This window comes from Schistocerca americana, chromosome 1, assembly GCF_021461395.2.
Source record: "Schistocerca americana isolate TAMUIC-IGC-003095 chromosome 1, iqSchAmer2.1, whole genome shotgun sequence".
NCBI lineage: Eukaryota > Metazoa > Arthropoda > Insecta > Orthoptera > Acrididae > Schistocerca > Schistocerca americana.
Genome location: NC_060119.1, coordinates 1,191,507,670 through 1,191,524,202, shown reverse-complemented (window position 1 = coordinate 1,191,524,202; position 16,533 = coordinate 1,191,507,670).

Here is a 16,533-nt window from a genome sequence, read left to right as displayed (position 1 = left end):
CAGGTTGACAACATATTAAAATTCATAGAAAATATAGAAAATGGTTTAGCTATTCCAAAATCATTTAAAATTCGTAACACTATGAGAAATGGAATACTATTTGCAAAATTAATTAATGTGCATGGTCATAAAAACAGGTAGATCAAAATACGCAAATAAATAATTAAATAGACTACACATTTTATTTAACCTTTTCATAATTAATATTCTCGTCACGAGAATCTACTTAACGCTAAACAAGAAAATAATATTCAGTAGATCGGAAAAAACATAAATATTGACAGCAGAATTCTTTCACATCAGCTGTCCGGGAAGAAAAACTATTCCGCCTTTCGTACTCGCAAGTACAAAGAATGCCGACAGCGGCACAAGAGCCGACAGCGGCTCGCCTCGCCAGTATTGTTGCGCCCGCCTGTGCGGCACGCTTGACCTCTCTCGCCCTTGTAACGGCATTTCCAGAACGTCCGTTTCACTGAATTCTTTCGGTAAAACTCACTCCCGAGTAATCTCAAGGAGTCCCTTAATACTATCACAGTGGATAACTCAACACTGTCCATCATCACACGCATGTACTAGCCTGAAACTTAAAACAGCGTCTAAGTACATCGGCAATGACTAGTAAATCACATATTTATGGAATCTTACAGCTATTTACAAAATCATATTTACATTCCTTAATCTACTGTGACTCAGCTGAAAACTTAAACTAGCAGCTTGGATTTTTCAGTTGATTAGATCATGATTAAATTGATTAAAATTAAATTGATTAATCAAAACGCGCTTTAGTGTCATGACGACGTATGCGAGCATCGGCTTTTAGCTTCATTACTTCTCGCAAACGATCCTTTTTCACACCAATACTAATGTCAATCCGTGGAGGGAATTTGATTATCTCTGCCACTAAACTTGTACTTCTGTCACCCAACAGGATTTCCTCTGGAGAAAATTCCGTAGATTCATGTCTCAAGGTGTTCATAATTCTCTCAAATACTGCTACATATTTGCCCCATGCCCTATGGTTGTGATGGCAATAGGTACGGGAAAGTCGGCCTCGTCTTTCTTCGTGTGTTACGTTTGACACAACGTCTACAATACTTTCCAATTCACTTTCTACATTATTGTCAATGCGAGATTCTTCACATTACAGCAGTTCAGATTCATACCTATGTCAATACCATCCGGCCAGTTAACAATGTGTATAGGCTGGTATTGCCTATGCACACCGTCTCCTGCCTCGTCAAAACTAACTACTATTGTTTTATCTTGGGACGTACATGTCAACGTTTTGCTTTCGCAGTTAATCACTGCACGGTACTTTAATAGCCAATCTAACCCGATAATTACTTCCGTAGTTAAGTCTGGCACGACGACAAACTCTTGTTCAAATCGTGCCCCACATATCTCGAAGTTGACGAAAATCTGTTTTGTGACCGGTTTACTGGCCTTCCCAGTAGCACCGATAATTTTCACTCCTGTTACTGGCATAACTACGATGCCAGGTCTGTCTTTCAGTAACTCAAATATTTTCCCAGATACAGCACTCAATTCTGCACCGGTGTCAATCAACACGTTTAGTTGTAGGTCGTGCATATTAACGGACACTACTATCTGTCTACACTTGTCCTCGACTGTTTCTTTATTTTCCCACAGTAAATCCTCGTCTATATCCAGGTCATTCCAGAAAAAACCATCCGGCTTTGATCCTAAATCCGGTTTATCTGGCGGCTTTTTCAGCCTCTGTTTACACACAGTTTTAATTTCAACACGTCTGTCCTGAGGCTTAGTCTGTAGCTTCGCCTCCAATACCGAAACCTTTTCCTGTAACTCGTCAACTAGTGAGTGTTGCTTTGCTATCGATTCACTAATTGTCACCTTCGTTGATTCCTCTTTGGTCAGATCGATCTCATCTGCCAATCTACCTGGAGGAATGTGCCCAGTCGCATCTGAAATTACTTCCTCTGGATCTGCGCAACCCACACTGCTACCGTCTGACCGCATAACGTCAGCTCTAATCTCATACACGCTGAAATCTATGTGCTTTTCTACCAATTGTGTCCGGCTATCACTAAAATTTTCGTAATCTTTCCCCTTAATACTCTCGCAATGTTTAAACTGGAGGTTTGCGTCGGATGGGTCGGCTACTTCTACCACTATAACTTTCGGTAAAGTCTGCCGGTTAGGGCCAGAACTTTCCGTTACTCCTTCAACATCTAACTCCTGCGGGACGAAACACGACGAATCTTGCTCGTGCTCCCCATTAACATCAACTATTTCTGGTAAAGTCTGCCGGTTAGGGCCAGAACTTTCAATCACTTCACAAATACTATCTTCCTGTGGGACGAGACGCGGCAAATACTGCACGCGCTCCCCATAAACACTTCTCCCATACAGGCCCCTATAATCTCTTAGTTCGTCGTATAAGTGACCGAACTGCCTTAACCAGACCTCATCCCTCTCTGCATCCCCTCGCTCGATGACGGACGTTTTATCCGACATCTGATCTTCTCTCAACAATTGCGAATCATTCTTAAACTCAATCTCCAGTTCCGCTGTGGGTATTACAGCTGGCACCTTATAATCGATTTCCGGAACACTACTTAAATTGTTCTCACTGACAGTGAATGTACCTTCTACTGCCGTGTATACAGCTGATCTACTACTTGTGGGCGCACTCCTTTCTCTTAACACTGGCACACTCTCCCGCTGTTGATTATTCCACACGGAATTTTCATATCGACGACACCTGGGTTTTCTCCTGCTATTGGGCCGCCAAAATTTCTCCACGCCCGGTCGGCCCCTCACCGGCGCGGCTAATGGTTTCCCTGTCTCGTCCCAGCAGATACGGTCCCCGGATGCTGCTGAGGCGGCTGATCACACCCTCTGGCGTTATTACTATTCTGTGAAGCCCGTATCACGTTAGTATGATACTGGTTTCCGTCATTCCTGTTATTATTTGCATTGTACCGATTGTTATTACGATCCGAACCATTATTGTTATTGCTGCCATGGTTGCGGTATGCATTATTCCCATGGTTATCGTTGTTGTGGTTGCTGTGGTACCCGTTGTTGTTACCACGGCCTCTACCACTGTCGCGATTATTGCGCCAATTGTCCTCATCCTCCACTCTTTCCAGGAAATCATTGATTGTCCTGTAATTGCTTCCTACGTAGCGTTTTGTATCATCTGGAAGCTTCTTGTAGAGTTCCCAGACTATTTCGGATTCCGTGCGGCGATCACGCAAATATTCCAACTTGCGGATCCAGCCCTCACAAAACTCCTTCATCGAGCCGCGCGAATTCGCATCGAAAGGCCTCGATACGACAAATTCGCGCCAGACGCTTTGCTGTTTTTGCTCTGACCAGTATTCAGCCAGAAACAAATTTTTAAACTCGTCAAAAGTCAGGTTCGTAATGTCGAGGTTTAAGCCCCAACGCTTGGCATCACCAGCCAGCACATCAATAACCGCATTAATTTTTCTCTCATTAGTCCATGATCTGGGTAAAACTCTTTCACAATTTTTAATGAAATCCGTCGCGTGTATACCGCCTTTTTTCAAGGGGTCGAACCGCTCCTCTTTCGTCAACAATTCCGAACTATGTGCACAGATTGGCACATAGCTCTGTTTTTCGTCAAGTTTCTTTTCTAATTCCGACACTCTCGTAATTACTTGGCAAGTGGTTGTCGCAAGCGTTTCCACTTCCCTCTTTTTCTCTTCGCAGGTATTAGCCTGCTCCCTCACTTTAGTGTCTACTTCGGACACTAAAGCCTTTAAAGTTTCCACCTTCTGTTGATCCTCTTTTTTCACTAATTGAATTTGTTCCGTCACCTTATTCTCGATGATCGGAGCAACTGCTTCTCCTACACTTTTCTCGATTCTGCTAATTTCGGAATCAAAACGAGTATTTATGCTCGCAATTTCCGCCTGAACGCCTATCATTTCCTGTTTAAGATTACCGATTTCGGTATTAATTACAACAATATCTTCTTTGATTTTATCAACTTTTGTATTAACAACTCCAACATTGTTGTTAACAACATTAATAGCTTTGTTCTGATTGTCGAGCTTTCGTTCAATCTTTTCAGACTGAGCTTCTTGCTTGGCAGACAGAGCTATAATTTCTGCCGATTGACTCTTGATTTCATTAATCAAAACATTCAATAAATCAGTTAAATTCCCGGAGACTACCGGTTTTACTTCCGTAGCTGGTTCCTCTATACATGTTCCCCCGTATTCATCATCAAGGGGTACAGATTTGATTTTCGCTTCCGATTCCGAAACATTTTCTAAAGTTTGGAATTCCATTTCTGCTCTTTGTTGCGTTTCGGCGGTCGCGTCTTTCATGCTAGCCGCCTGCCCCTGAACAATGGAAACCGCCGTGCGCGTTTCCCACTGTTCGACCGATTGTTCCGTATCCAAGTCTACCAAATTTTGGTAATTGTTGCCTTCACTCATTTTAATAATTTTCAATATAACTGACAAATCTCAAATGTAATTAGGATTACTCCCACTACTTATTCTCGCTGACGTAACGGCCTGTACGTAACCAGTGCTTTGTTACGAGATTTGCACAATGCCAAATTCGTGTCCAGAACAACCTCAAATCTGAAGATTGTCCTGTCACCAGGTCGCCACGTGTAACCTCCCCCCTCACTTATCGACCTTAATGACAGTGAAAAATGAAACCGCGTGTACCTAATGGGAGTTTTGGAAAAGCAATCGTCACCGAAGTTAACCTGTCGGTAAAGAGGGAGGAAAGGGTTACATCTAAATGAAAGGAAAAATGCAAATGAAACTGGTGGAAATTAATTTTGAAAAGGGGTAAAGTTAATAAGGAAAGCAAATGTGCAGCCGTTACGTTAACAATTAACTATCGGTAATTAGGTATTTGAGATTTGGGGGAAATTACGGTCGCCAGTCCTAAGGACAATTACTATAGTAACTGAAAAAGAAAGGTTATTACACATATAATTAGCACTAGAAGCGTGGCAACTGAAGGTTGACACGTGTAGTGTGAAAACTGAAAGTTTGTCAGAAGTAATAAATTTCGCTACACTCTGACTTAATTTAGCAAAAGAATTACTAAAACCGGAAAATCGAAAGTTAATTTAGTGACTGAAGTTAATAGTGAGCTTTCTTTCTGAAGCACATCGAAATTCAGTAAAATACGGTTAGTCTTGGACTACCTCAACAATCATTTCAAAAGCTACTTGAATCTACGCAATTTAGAAAGAAGAGATTTAACTTTGAACTTGAATTAAATGATTCTGAACAATTAACAATAGTAAAACTTAGTACGTACCAAGCTGAGCTGCAGTCACAGGTAAGCTAAAATACGGTAACAAAGCTCGCACTCTTAATTTGTGCTTGTGCAATTTTAATATTGTAGCCAGCTGAACTTTGAAATTAAAGCAGTGAAATCGAATGATGCTGGCGTTTGAATTTCAACGACCCTCGGGCTCATTTCGGAAAAGGAAGGGACCCTGCTTGGCAATGCAATTGGGACAATGAGCAACAAAGGTTCATGCTAAGTTGCTGTAATTTTGCAAGGCAAATGGAACAAGATTAAAAGCTGAGGTCTGCCATACAGTTCTAAAACTTTACGTGCTTCCAGTCTTCCTTGTTGGTTTATTGAAGGTTCGAAGCCGTCGATCGAGGAGGTGGCGACAGTCACTCATTGTCGGCCGTCGCTGTTGCAGAAGCTGGATGTTGGCGCGCCTTCTTCTCGACACGGTCACCAGGCGAAACGGGCTCTTGATGTGCGCCAGCTAATATTCCCGTCCGCGACACCATGTCAGAAACTATCATGGCGAGTCGAGCGCAATTACATGCTGCCAAACCCCGAAAGCGAGGCAACTCGCGGGAGCGTCACACAACACACCTGCTCCACTCGCTACTCCCGCCAGACTCCTTCTGCTCTGCCCGCGCTCCACGCGGCAGAGTTAACACTACCAAAGATCCTACACACTTTGATTCTTCACACGACCCATCGATGTAATCGTTCGATAGCAGTTTTCCCTAGGCAAGACCCAGCGTAAAAATACAAATACTCTTTACACAACAAACCAATTATACATCGACATAAGTGCATAAATATATATATACAAACAGTAAAACAATTACAATATATAAAGAGACAGAAATGTCATATCTTGAGGTAACAAAACAAGGAAAAAAAATAATAGTACAATAGATGGAAATAGGAGGATATGCATTTCCGGCGTTACAACATTAGGTCTTATGCCAGTCATCATTGAGAATTACACTAGCCTATCAACTGATTTGAGTAATTGGTGGCACTCATCGCCTAGTTACTGAACATTTCTGTACTATGTATGAAGTATTACAGAATAATGTTCATAAGTCATCTGATTATGGTGAACATTGGCACTCATTACCCAGTTACAAACCATTTCATGCATTATTCAACAAGAGTTAATTAATGGCATACTATTTACATAATTCAGCTAGTTATAGTAATCATTGGCACTCATTGGCCAGTTAAAAACCATCAGAAGTCATCCTTCAAAACAGGAGCTAATGAGTGTAGCATCAAGCTACTAGAATTCATCATATATATAGCATGTAAGTGACATAATACAAATATAAGAAACAGTGGCATTCATTGGCTAGTTACTAAACATATAGCAAGTATTAAACATTACAAAACATTTTTCATCATTCAAGTGATATACGACATATTTAAAATAATTATTGGCACTCATTGGCCACTTACAAATCATCAGAAGTCATCATTCAAACGGGAGCTAATGAGTGTAGCATCAAGCTACTGGTATTCATATATAATAGCATGTAGGTGGCTTAATACAAATATAAGAAACAGTGGCATTCATTGGCCAGTTACTAAACATATAGCAAGTATTAAATATTACAAAACATTTTTCATCATTCAAGTGACATATGACATATTTAAAATAATTATAGGCACTCATTGGCCAATTACAAAACATCAGAAGTCATCATACAAATGGGAGCTAATGAGTGTAGAGCATGTACGCATTATTACAAAATATCATTCACTATTACTCAGAACTCATCATTCAAGTGACATATGACATATTTAAAATGTAACACACTGTAACTATTACTCAAGGTCTGTGATTAGAAAAACATAATTCAGTATTACTCAGAACTATCTTAAACTGGTAGCATTATTTGGGACTGTTAATACATTTTTTTATATTAGCAATGCATTGCGATGGGATCGATAATTAATTGCTGGGGCATAACAATATTTACTCTTGACTTATTGCTGCAAATGAGGATAGGTAACGTCATGCGTCATGAGTCAGCTGTAGCAAGGTTATGAAACAAGTAGAGTATATGTGATCACATTCATGAATGACACACACAAATGGGTAAAAAATGCAAGTACTAGAACAGATTTAATGACCAGCTGCTTATAGCACATTAATTTCATGAATAGCTTCTCCTGGAAAAAATACAAAATGGATTATTAAGCTGAAAGAAGAAACGCATATTATGCTGAAAAGTAGTGAACTTCGAATTAACAGGTAATGAAATGTGTGTTAAATATGTCTGTTCTCTAGCTGTCCTTTCCAAAACCTTCAGTCATCATACCATGCGACATAAGACAAACTGTCAAAACGAACTGCAACAAATACTTAAATAACTACATAGCAATTCTTAACTAACAGTAAATATATAAACTTCATCATTATCCTCATCTGCAAACAAAAACTTAAAAGTGGTGCGTCTAGTGGCCATATAAAGTTTATCACTATCAACACCTGTAAACAAAAACTTCATTATTCATATCACCATAGCTTCATTATTATCATCACCTGTAAAAAAAACTTCATTATTCATATTACCATATTCTTCATCACTATTCATCACCATTCATTATCATCTGCAAATAGACACTTCATTATTCATTATTCATATTACCATTTACCTCATACAACTATTCATAGTGTAGAGTTCCTTATTTCTAGCATATTTCATCACTAAAACTAAGGTGTGTAGTTCTGTCTGACAGCTTGCATCAATCGTCTCGTATTCTGAAAGAAAAAATTGGATAAGACCGCTATCATACGATGTGTATAGTATATTCTTGTTAAGGCTTGTTAATTCTGATCCATTTACTCTTCGTGACGAGGTATTGTATCTTCTATCGTTCATTCCGAAGGTGAAATTCCCATTTCATAGTAATCCACTGTGGTTTATTTAATTTATTTCTTTTACACGTTATTGCTTTCTGAAAATGATGAACAATGATTAATGTCTTGCATTTAAATCATATACCCATTAAATAAAAACTGGTTTCTAGTGATATAATTGAGCATACAGCATAGCATGACAGAAAACGTAATATGTCAAAAACATAGACAGTGTTCAGGTGCAAAAATGTACAGAGGGTATCATAATCTGGTAGCAAAAAAAAAAAAAATGAAAAATAGTCCCGATGTTCAGATATCATCAGGCAAAATGTCATAGTCAACTGGTGTTTGTTATATCTTAAATATTTTATAGTGCATACAAACAAAACAGGAAAACAATCATACATACATGAAGAATGGAAAATGTGCACGGTCTGATGTGTAACGACAAGAAAAGCGACCTGCTAACCTCACCTTGCCGGGCATTTGCAAAAAAAAAAAAAAAAAAAATACGATAATCATCAGTAAGTAGTCACATAAATATAATTGCATCATTGGTCATATAAAAATCAGGAAATTGCATTACAGTGTGATAAATCATAAAGTATATTCATTTAATAAAGGGTTTAATATTGGAGACATGGTGATTGCCCTTACTTTTTCTGGTTTTCAAAGTTTCGACGTGTACTACATTGGGGTGAGGATTGCTGCGAATTCGATATGGGCCTGCGTATATAAGCTCAAATTTACTACACCTATTCTTTCCTCTGTTGGATAAATAATGTGTGCGTACTAATATCTTCTGTCCAATGTGAAAGTCACGGCGTGTACAAACCTGTTTTTGTTGTCTTCTCCGGCACTCTGCGGCACGTTTGATGTTTTTCTGTGCAATGTCAATTATTTCATGGTGTCGTAGTCGACGAGATGTAGGAAAGGTTACTAATTCTTTAATTTTGTTAGGTGGTTCAAAATTTTTCAGTATAACAGTCGGAGATAGCATAGTAGATTCATTTGGTATGGAATCAATTACATCCTGGAATGAGAGTATATGTGTGTCCCAATCAATATGTTTTTTATTGCAGTATATTCTACACAGTTTACCAATTTTTTTCATTAGTCGTTCACAAAGGGTTCGAAGAAGCATGGTACCTGGATATATAGATCGGAGAAATGTTTCTAGCTCGTAACATACGTGTCCATATAGCAGATCGAAACTGTGATCCATTGTCGGAAATTAATTTCAATACATGCCCTACATGCAATAGAAGAAGTTTAACAAATGCTTTCGAAACAGTTTTAGCAGTAGCTTTGCGTAACGGAGCGAAGGTAACAAATTTTGAAGTGAGTTCAACATCGAAAAAAGGTGTAGCAAAAACCTCTATTAGTTCTGGGAATCGGACCAAAAATATCTACAGCAGCCATGTGTCTCAATTTAACAGGTACAATGGGATGTAACGGAGGAATATGTGAAGTTGTATCTGACTTAGCTTTCTGGTGGATTTTACATGACGCTAAAACTCGTCGAATACGTTTCTCCATGTTGGTAAAACAACAGTTCTGTCTCAGTATAAGAAAACATTTTCTGGCTCCGTAATGTGCGTAACTTAAATGAGTATACCAAATTAATTTGTTGACAAGCTCGTCAGGAATACATAATAACCAATTGTTGCTTTCAGGGTGGGAGCAGCGAAACAGAATATTGTTCCGTACAATGTAATGGTTTCTAATGGTAACATTATTCCTATCTTGCCAAAGGTGTTTAATTTCTTTCCATACGTTGTCCTTACTCTGCTCTTGTGCTATGTCTTGTAATGACGACAAAATGAAATTTTCAAATGCAACTTGTTGAATGTATATGACGCTGAAATTTGCTTTGCAGAAGCTGGTTGCGATGTCTTGCTGATTGTTGCTGAGAGAACGGAATAGTGCGTCTGCTACAATATATTGTGTGCCGGGAATGTGAACAACTGTAAAATTAAATTCCTGTAAATAAAGTTTCCATCTGCTTAATCTGTCGTGTGTAAATTTAGCGGAAAGTAAAAACTGTGTAGCTCTATGATCTGTGTAAACGGTCCACAACTAACTGCTACAGTTACACAGTTCGTACTGCAGTCAACACTGCTCTCTGGTCAGCGATTCTCATATCGCAGACAGTGCATACCTCTTACAAGCTGATGGAGGCTCTGTAATGGTGTGGTGCGTGTGCAGCTGGAGTGATGTGGGACCCCTGATACGTCTAGATATGACTCTGGCAGGTGACACGTACGCAAGCATCCTGTCTGATCACCTGCACCCATTCATGTCCATTGTGCATTCTGACGGACTTGGGCAATTCTAGCAGGACAATACGACGGCCAACACCTCCAGAATTGCTACAGAGTGGCTCCAGGAACATGCGTCTGAATTTCAAAACTTCCGCTGGCCACCAATCTCCCCAGACATGTACATTATTGAGCATATCTGGGGTGCCCTGCAACGTACTGTTCAGAAGGGATCTCTACCCCCTCTTACGGATTTATGGACGGCCCTGCAGGATTCATGGTGTCAGTTCCCTCCAGCACTATTTTAGACATTAGTCGAGTTCTTCTGCGTGCTTGCAGGGGCCCTACACGATATTATGCGTTTACCAGTTTCTTTGGCTCTTATGTGTATAACCTCTGCCGCGAAATGGCTGCAGCTTTACTGATGATTCTCGGTCATCTCATACGTGCAGCATTATTGCGTTGCACTTGTGAGCCTTGATTTTCTAGTCTGAACCAATGGACATGTTCTGATGAAGACCATTTTTCATTTTACCTTCCCTGGCCACGTTTTGGCAATATAAAAAGTATTTCTGTTGAACTTTGTTTTAGGTGGCTTTTGTTGTGGTGAAACCAGGTTGTATTCTCGTTACTTTTCAGGAGTCTGTTAACATTAAGTACTAGCCAACTAGACATTCATGTTACGTAAGCTCACTATGTATGTGCCTTCGTATTATTGAGTCCAGTGTACCACCAAGCACAGGTTAACAAGTGATTATTTTTGGTACGCATTTCATGTATTAATTCGCGTTGAATGGTTAATTCGGTGTCCTTTGCTACAAAGGAGCTGGTTATGAACTGTTGTTTCTTTGGAAACCTGTTTATCAGTCTTCCTACTAACTGAGTGATTAAACCCGTAGCTGAAGTGCATTACTTTATTCTTTTATTGGTCTTAAACTGCCTTGGTAGCTCTAATTGCTTAATTCAAACTGTAACCCTAATGCTCAAGACTTTTAATACCTCTTTTAATTTAATTTCAAGTGATGGTTGGTTCAGAGTGTTAAATTAACTTTAAAGTATTATTTGAAGATTGTGCCAAATTTCTTCGTGGAGGCCTCTAGAAAATAAAAACGATTATGCTTTCTTCTTCCCTGCTTCGTACTGTTCCTAACACGGTAAATAACCTTTACCTTGTTAACATTATTATTTTGTTGCTGTAGTATATTTTCAGTTCTGGTCAAGCGTGTAACTCGCATTGCATTACAGTACAGATCTTTGACTTTGCAGCATCTTGTGCGCTACCATTACTCTTTGGAATTAAGCTGCAGAAGAGGTAAATAAAACAGTATCGTCAGAAATACAATGGTGATTCAGTTAAATTTCATCAACAAATCTACGTTTGCGATTATCCAGTTCAAATACACGACATCTTCCTTTAAGTCTGATAAAAATGCTTCATGCATTAACTTCACACAGCGTCTTTACCATTTCTGAATTTCGCCTTATGCTTTAGGAATGATCCGTGTGTTAAATATGTTAATTTTTTAAAATGTATACAGCGATTATTTATTAAAGAAGTCTCAGTAACTTTCAAGCCATTCGGGAGTTTTGTACTTGTTACTCTCATGTAGCAGTTTTATTTCTGTGTTCTGTGAACAAGAAGTAAATTGCACACCAGTTACTATTTCAGTTAATTTTTTTGAAAGCGACACGCTTGTAATCTCCAGAAAGTTTCTCTGTTTTCATACGAACCAGTGTACTGGTTATGAAACTGCTTCTATTCTCTGTGTACCAGCATTTTGCAGAATCTGTTCTCTGTACGTACGATGGCCGCAAATGTTTGCGATGTACGAGAAAATATTAATTCGCACATTTTATGTCTAACATTCGCTAAAACTGAATATAAATACACTCATTGTGTTCTGCGGTATCCATAATGAACAATATTCAGATTCGCTAAGATATTGTCAAATAAGCCTCACTATTCATGGATAACGAAAAGGAACGACCCTTTATTGATATATCCACTAAATTCTTCCAATGTCATCGTAGAATTTCTAGTAGTGCAACAAATACCAGGCAACAATTTTTATAAATAATCGAATTACAGAAACATATTCAACGGAAACAGACTTCAGGTGTTTACCGAAGCAGATGCGAAAGTGAAAACGTAGTTTTGCACAACCGGTGGTCCGTTTAGTCCATAAGAAGGCAGAATAGGCAAGTGCCCCAGATTTTGTGCTCTCCGCATACAATAGATTCATTATCCAGTTCAGTATATATTAAGCGGAGTTACGAGAAACGGCGCCTGACTTAATTAAAAATCTGTAGAACTAAATGGGGTAACATCTTCTGTGCTGGTATAGAAGAGGATATAATTTTGTAGTAATTAAACAGCAGTTAAATTGTCACGTTAGTTTATTGTCATTAATGGCTTTTACTAGTAGCTGTTAATCAGGTTCAGTGAAAATTTCTACCTCTAGTGACTTTCTGTTGTGTGTCTCTCCAGGACAGAATTCACTGACGTCCAAAATGAGGTAGTAGTTGGTGATGCTGTATGTGAATCCGAAACTTCGAGTTCATGGACAAAACGATATTAATAAATATTTGGTAAGGACTGTAACAAAAATTTATTACGATTACGAGAGAACACTCCGACAATAATTCGCAACAAATTAGTTTCATGAAACAGTAGAAAGAGATTACCGAATGAAATAAAATTTCATATAAGCCAATGCAGACTCATTTACGATAATTTTATTTTATATTTCGAATATGCAGTAATATGTGTGCTAGCTTCGAAAATTAACTGACTTCGTTTTTATAGCCTTTGAGAATGTATTCTGCATCAGGAGGAAAAACCTTAATAACGGAAAGAAAGCGCAGACCTTGGCATAATGCCCATAAAACCAATGTAATCAAGGATACAAATATCCGCGACGAAAGTATCCACTGTATCTCCATGTTTCTACATCCATATACATACTCCGCATGCCACCGTACGGTGCGTGGCGGAGGACATCCCGTAGACCTTCTAGTCATTTCCTTTCGCGTTCCACTCCCGAAAACCAAGGGAACAACTACAGTCTGTAAGTCTCCGTATTAGCCCAGATTTCTTGTATCTTGTCTTCGTGGTCCTTACGCGAAATGTACACTACTGGCTATTAAAATTGCTACACCAAGAAGAAATGCAGATGATAAACGGGTATTCATTGGACAAATATATTATGCTGGAACTGACAAGTGATTACATTTTCACTCACTTTGGGTGCATAGATCCTGAGAAATCAGTACCCAGAACAACGACCTCTGGCTGTAATAACGGCCTTGATACGCCTGGGCATTGAGACAAACAGAGCTTGGATGGCGTGTACAGGTACAGCTGCCCATGCAGCTTCATCACGATACCACAGTTCATCAAGAGTAGTGACTGGCGTATTGTGACGAGCCAGTTGCTCAGCCACCATTGACCAGACGTTTTCAATTGGTGAGAGAACTGGAGAATGTGCTGGCCAGGGCAGCAGTTGAACATTCTCTGTATCCAGAAAGGCTCGTACAGGGTCTGCAACATGCGGTAGTACATTATCCTGCTGAAATGTAGGATTTCGCAGGGATCGAATGAAGGGTAGAGCCACGGGTCGTAACACATCTGAAATGTAACGCCCACTGTTCAAAGTGCCGTTAAGGCGAACAATAGGTGACCGAGACGTGTAAACAATGGCACCCCATACCATAACGCCGGGTGATACGCAAGTATGGCGATGACGAATACGCGCTTCCAATGTGCGTTCACCGCGATGTCGCCAAACACGGATGCGACCATCATGATGCTGTAAACAGAACCTGGATTCATCCGAAAAAATGACGTTTTGCCATTCGTGCACCCAGGTTTGTCGTTGAGTATACCATCGCAGGCGCTCCTGTCTGTGATGCAGCGTCAAGGGTAACCGCAGCCATGGTCTCCGAGCTGATAGTCCATGCTGCATCAAACGTGGTCGAACTGTTCGTGCAGATGGTTTTTGTCTTGCAAACGTCCTCATCTGTTGACTCAGGGATCGAGACGTGGCTGCACGATCCGTTACAACCATGCGGATAAGATGCCTGTCACCTCGACTGCTAGTGATACGAGGCCGTTGGGATCCAGCACGGCGTTCCATATTACCCTCCTGAAGCCACCGATTCCATATTCCTCTAACAGTCATTGGATCTCGACCAACGCGAGCAGCAGTGTCGCGATACAATAAACCGCAATCGCGATGGGCTACAATCCGACCTTTATCAAAGTCGGAAACGTGATGGTACGCATGTCTCCTCCTTACACGAGGCATCACAGTAACGTTTCACGAGGCAACGCCAGTCAACTGCTGTTTGTGTATGAGAAATCGGTTGGAAACTTTCCTGATGTCAGCACGTTGTAGGTGTCGCCATCGGCGCCAACCTTGTCTGAATGCTCTGAAAAGCTAATCATTTGCATATCACAGCATCTTCTTCCCGTCGGTTAAATTTCGCGTCTGTAGCATGTCGTCTTCGTGGTGTAGCAATTTTAATGGAGAGGAATGTATGTTGGTTGCACTAGGATCGTTCAGCAGTTAGCTTCAGCTCTCAATTTTTTCAATAGTGTTCCTCGAAAAGAAGGTAACCTTCACTCCAGGGATTCCCATTTGTATTCCCAAAAACATTTCCCTAATACCTGCATGCTGCTCGGACATACCTAGCCACACGGAGTGAAAGCGCGGTTTGAGGCGCCATGTCACGGATTGCGCAGCCCCTCCAGCCGTAAGTTTCAGTCCTTCCTCGGTTATGGGTGTGTATGTTGTTCTTAGTATTAGTTACTTTGATTCCTTAGGAATTCACAGGTCGCCTCAGGAGTTGTGCGGATCTCAGTCACTCGAGCTGTCCTATAGGCGGTCTCCTTTGCAGTTGAAGCACACTTACCCAAAATTCTCCGAACATACAGAAATCGAACATTTGCCTTCCTTGCCACTGTCATCACATTCTCGTTCCAATGCAAATCGCTGTGCAACGTTACACCCAGATATTTCAATGACGAGACTGTGTTAAGCACCACACAACTAATGCTGTATTCGAGCATTGGTGGTTTGTTTTTCCTACTCACCTGCATTAACTTCCATTTTTCTGCATTCAGAACTATCTACCATTCATCACACCAACTATAAATTTGGTGTAAGTCGTCTTGAATTCTCCTTCAGTGACTGAATGACACCACCGAATCATCAGCAATCAATCGCAGATTGTTGCTCACCCTATCCGCCAAATAATTTATGTACATAATACATGGAAATGGCCAAATGACAATTCCCTGAGGCACTCCTCACGATACTCAGTCATATAATTGTTTTGTGTCCATCATGCAAAAATTATATCTTATTTTTGAAGTAGTTTTAGTGGCATAGGATTCTGCGTCTTTAACTGAAACTTTTGTTTCTCTCAGGGTTACATACTGCAGTTTTTTTTAATTACTTAATTCTAAATTGTTGCCAAACGAGGCCAGCATGCAAACACATTTTAATTGTCTTGTGTAACGTGTAACACTTAATAAATAACTTAATTATATAAAACACGGTATTGTTGAGAAGTAACCGTGGACAGAACATCCCTCCAAGTTTCGATTCGTTATACGCAGTATGGGGTAGTAGCAATAGGGGGCAATATATAGACAAATCGGCGGCTTCGATCTGTCACATCGAATTAGTTCACGCGCATAGGCAATGAACGTGGGGAAATACCGTATCCAGCGAAGTGTGTCCATGTCCTAAACGACTTTTCGTTTTTGCACAGTAGACTTCCGAATCCCTGAGTGTACTTAGGAATTACTGTGTATATTTCATCCAGCCCGACTAATTTCCCCACTCTTCTGGTTGTCATCGATCCTTGCAAGGCATCGGATCTACAGTTTCTCTTACTCTACATTTTCCCAACTCACAGGAACGTGCTTACATTCCGCACCCATAGAGGGAAGCCGGCACTTCACCGACTTTAGGCGGGTCGATCACGACTGCATGGTGGTTCGTGTGCTGGACATTTACACTGCTGATGGGCTAGGGGCACTATATTGTCGTATGATTCCATGTCGTGGCCAAGTGGGAAAGTTATCCTTTCTTCCTTCAACTTCTGAACGTTTCCTGCAGT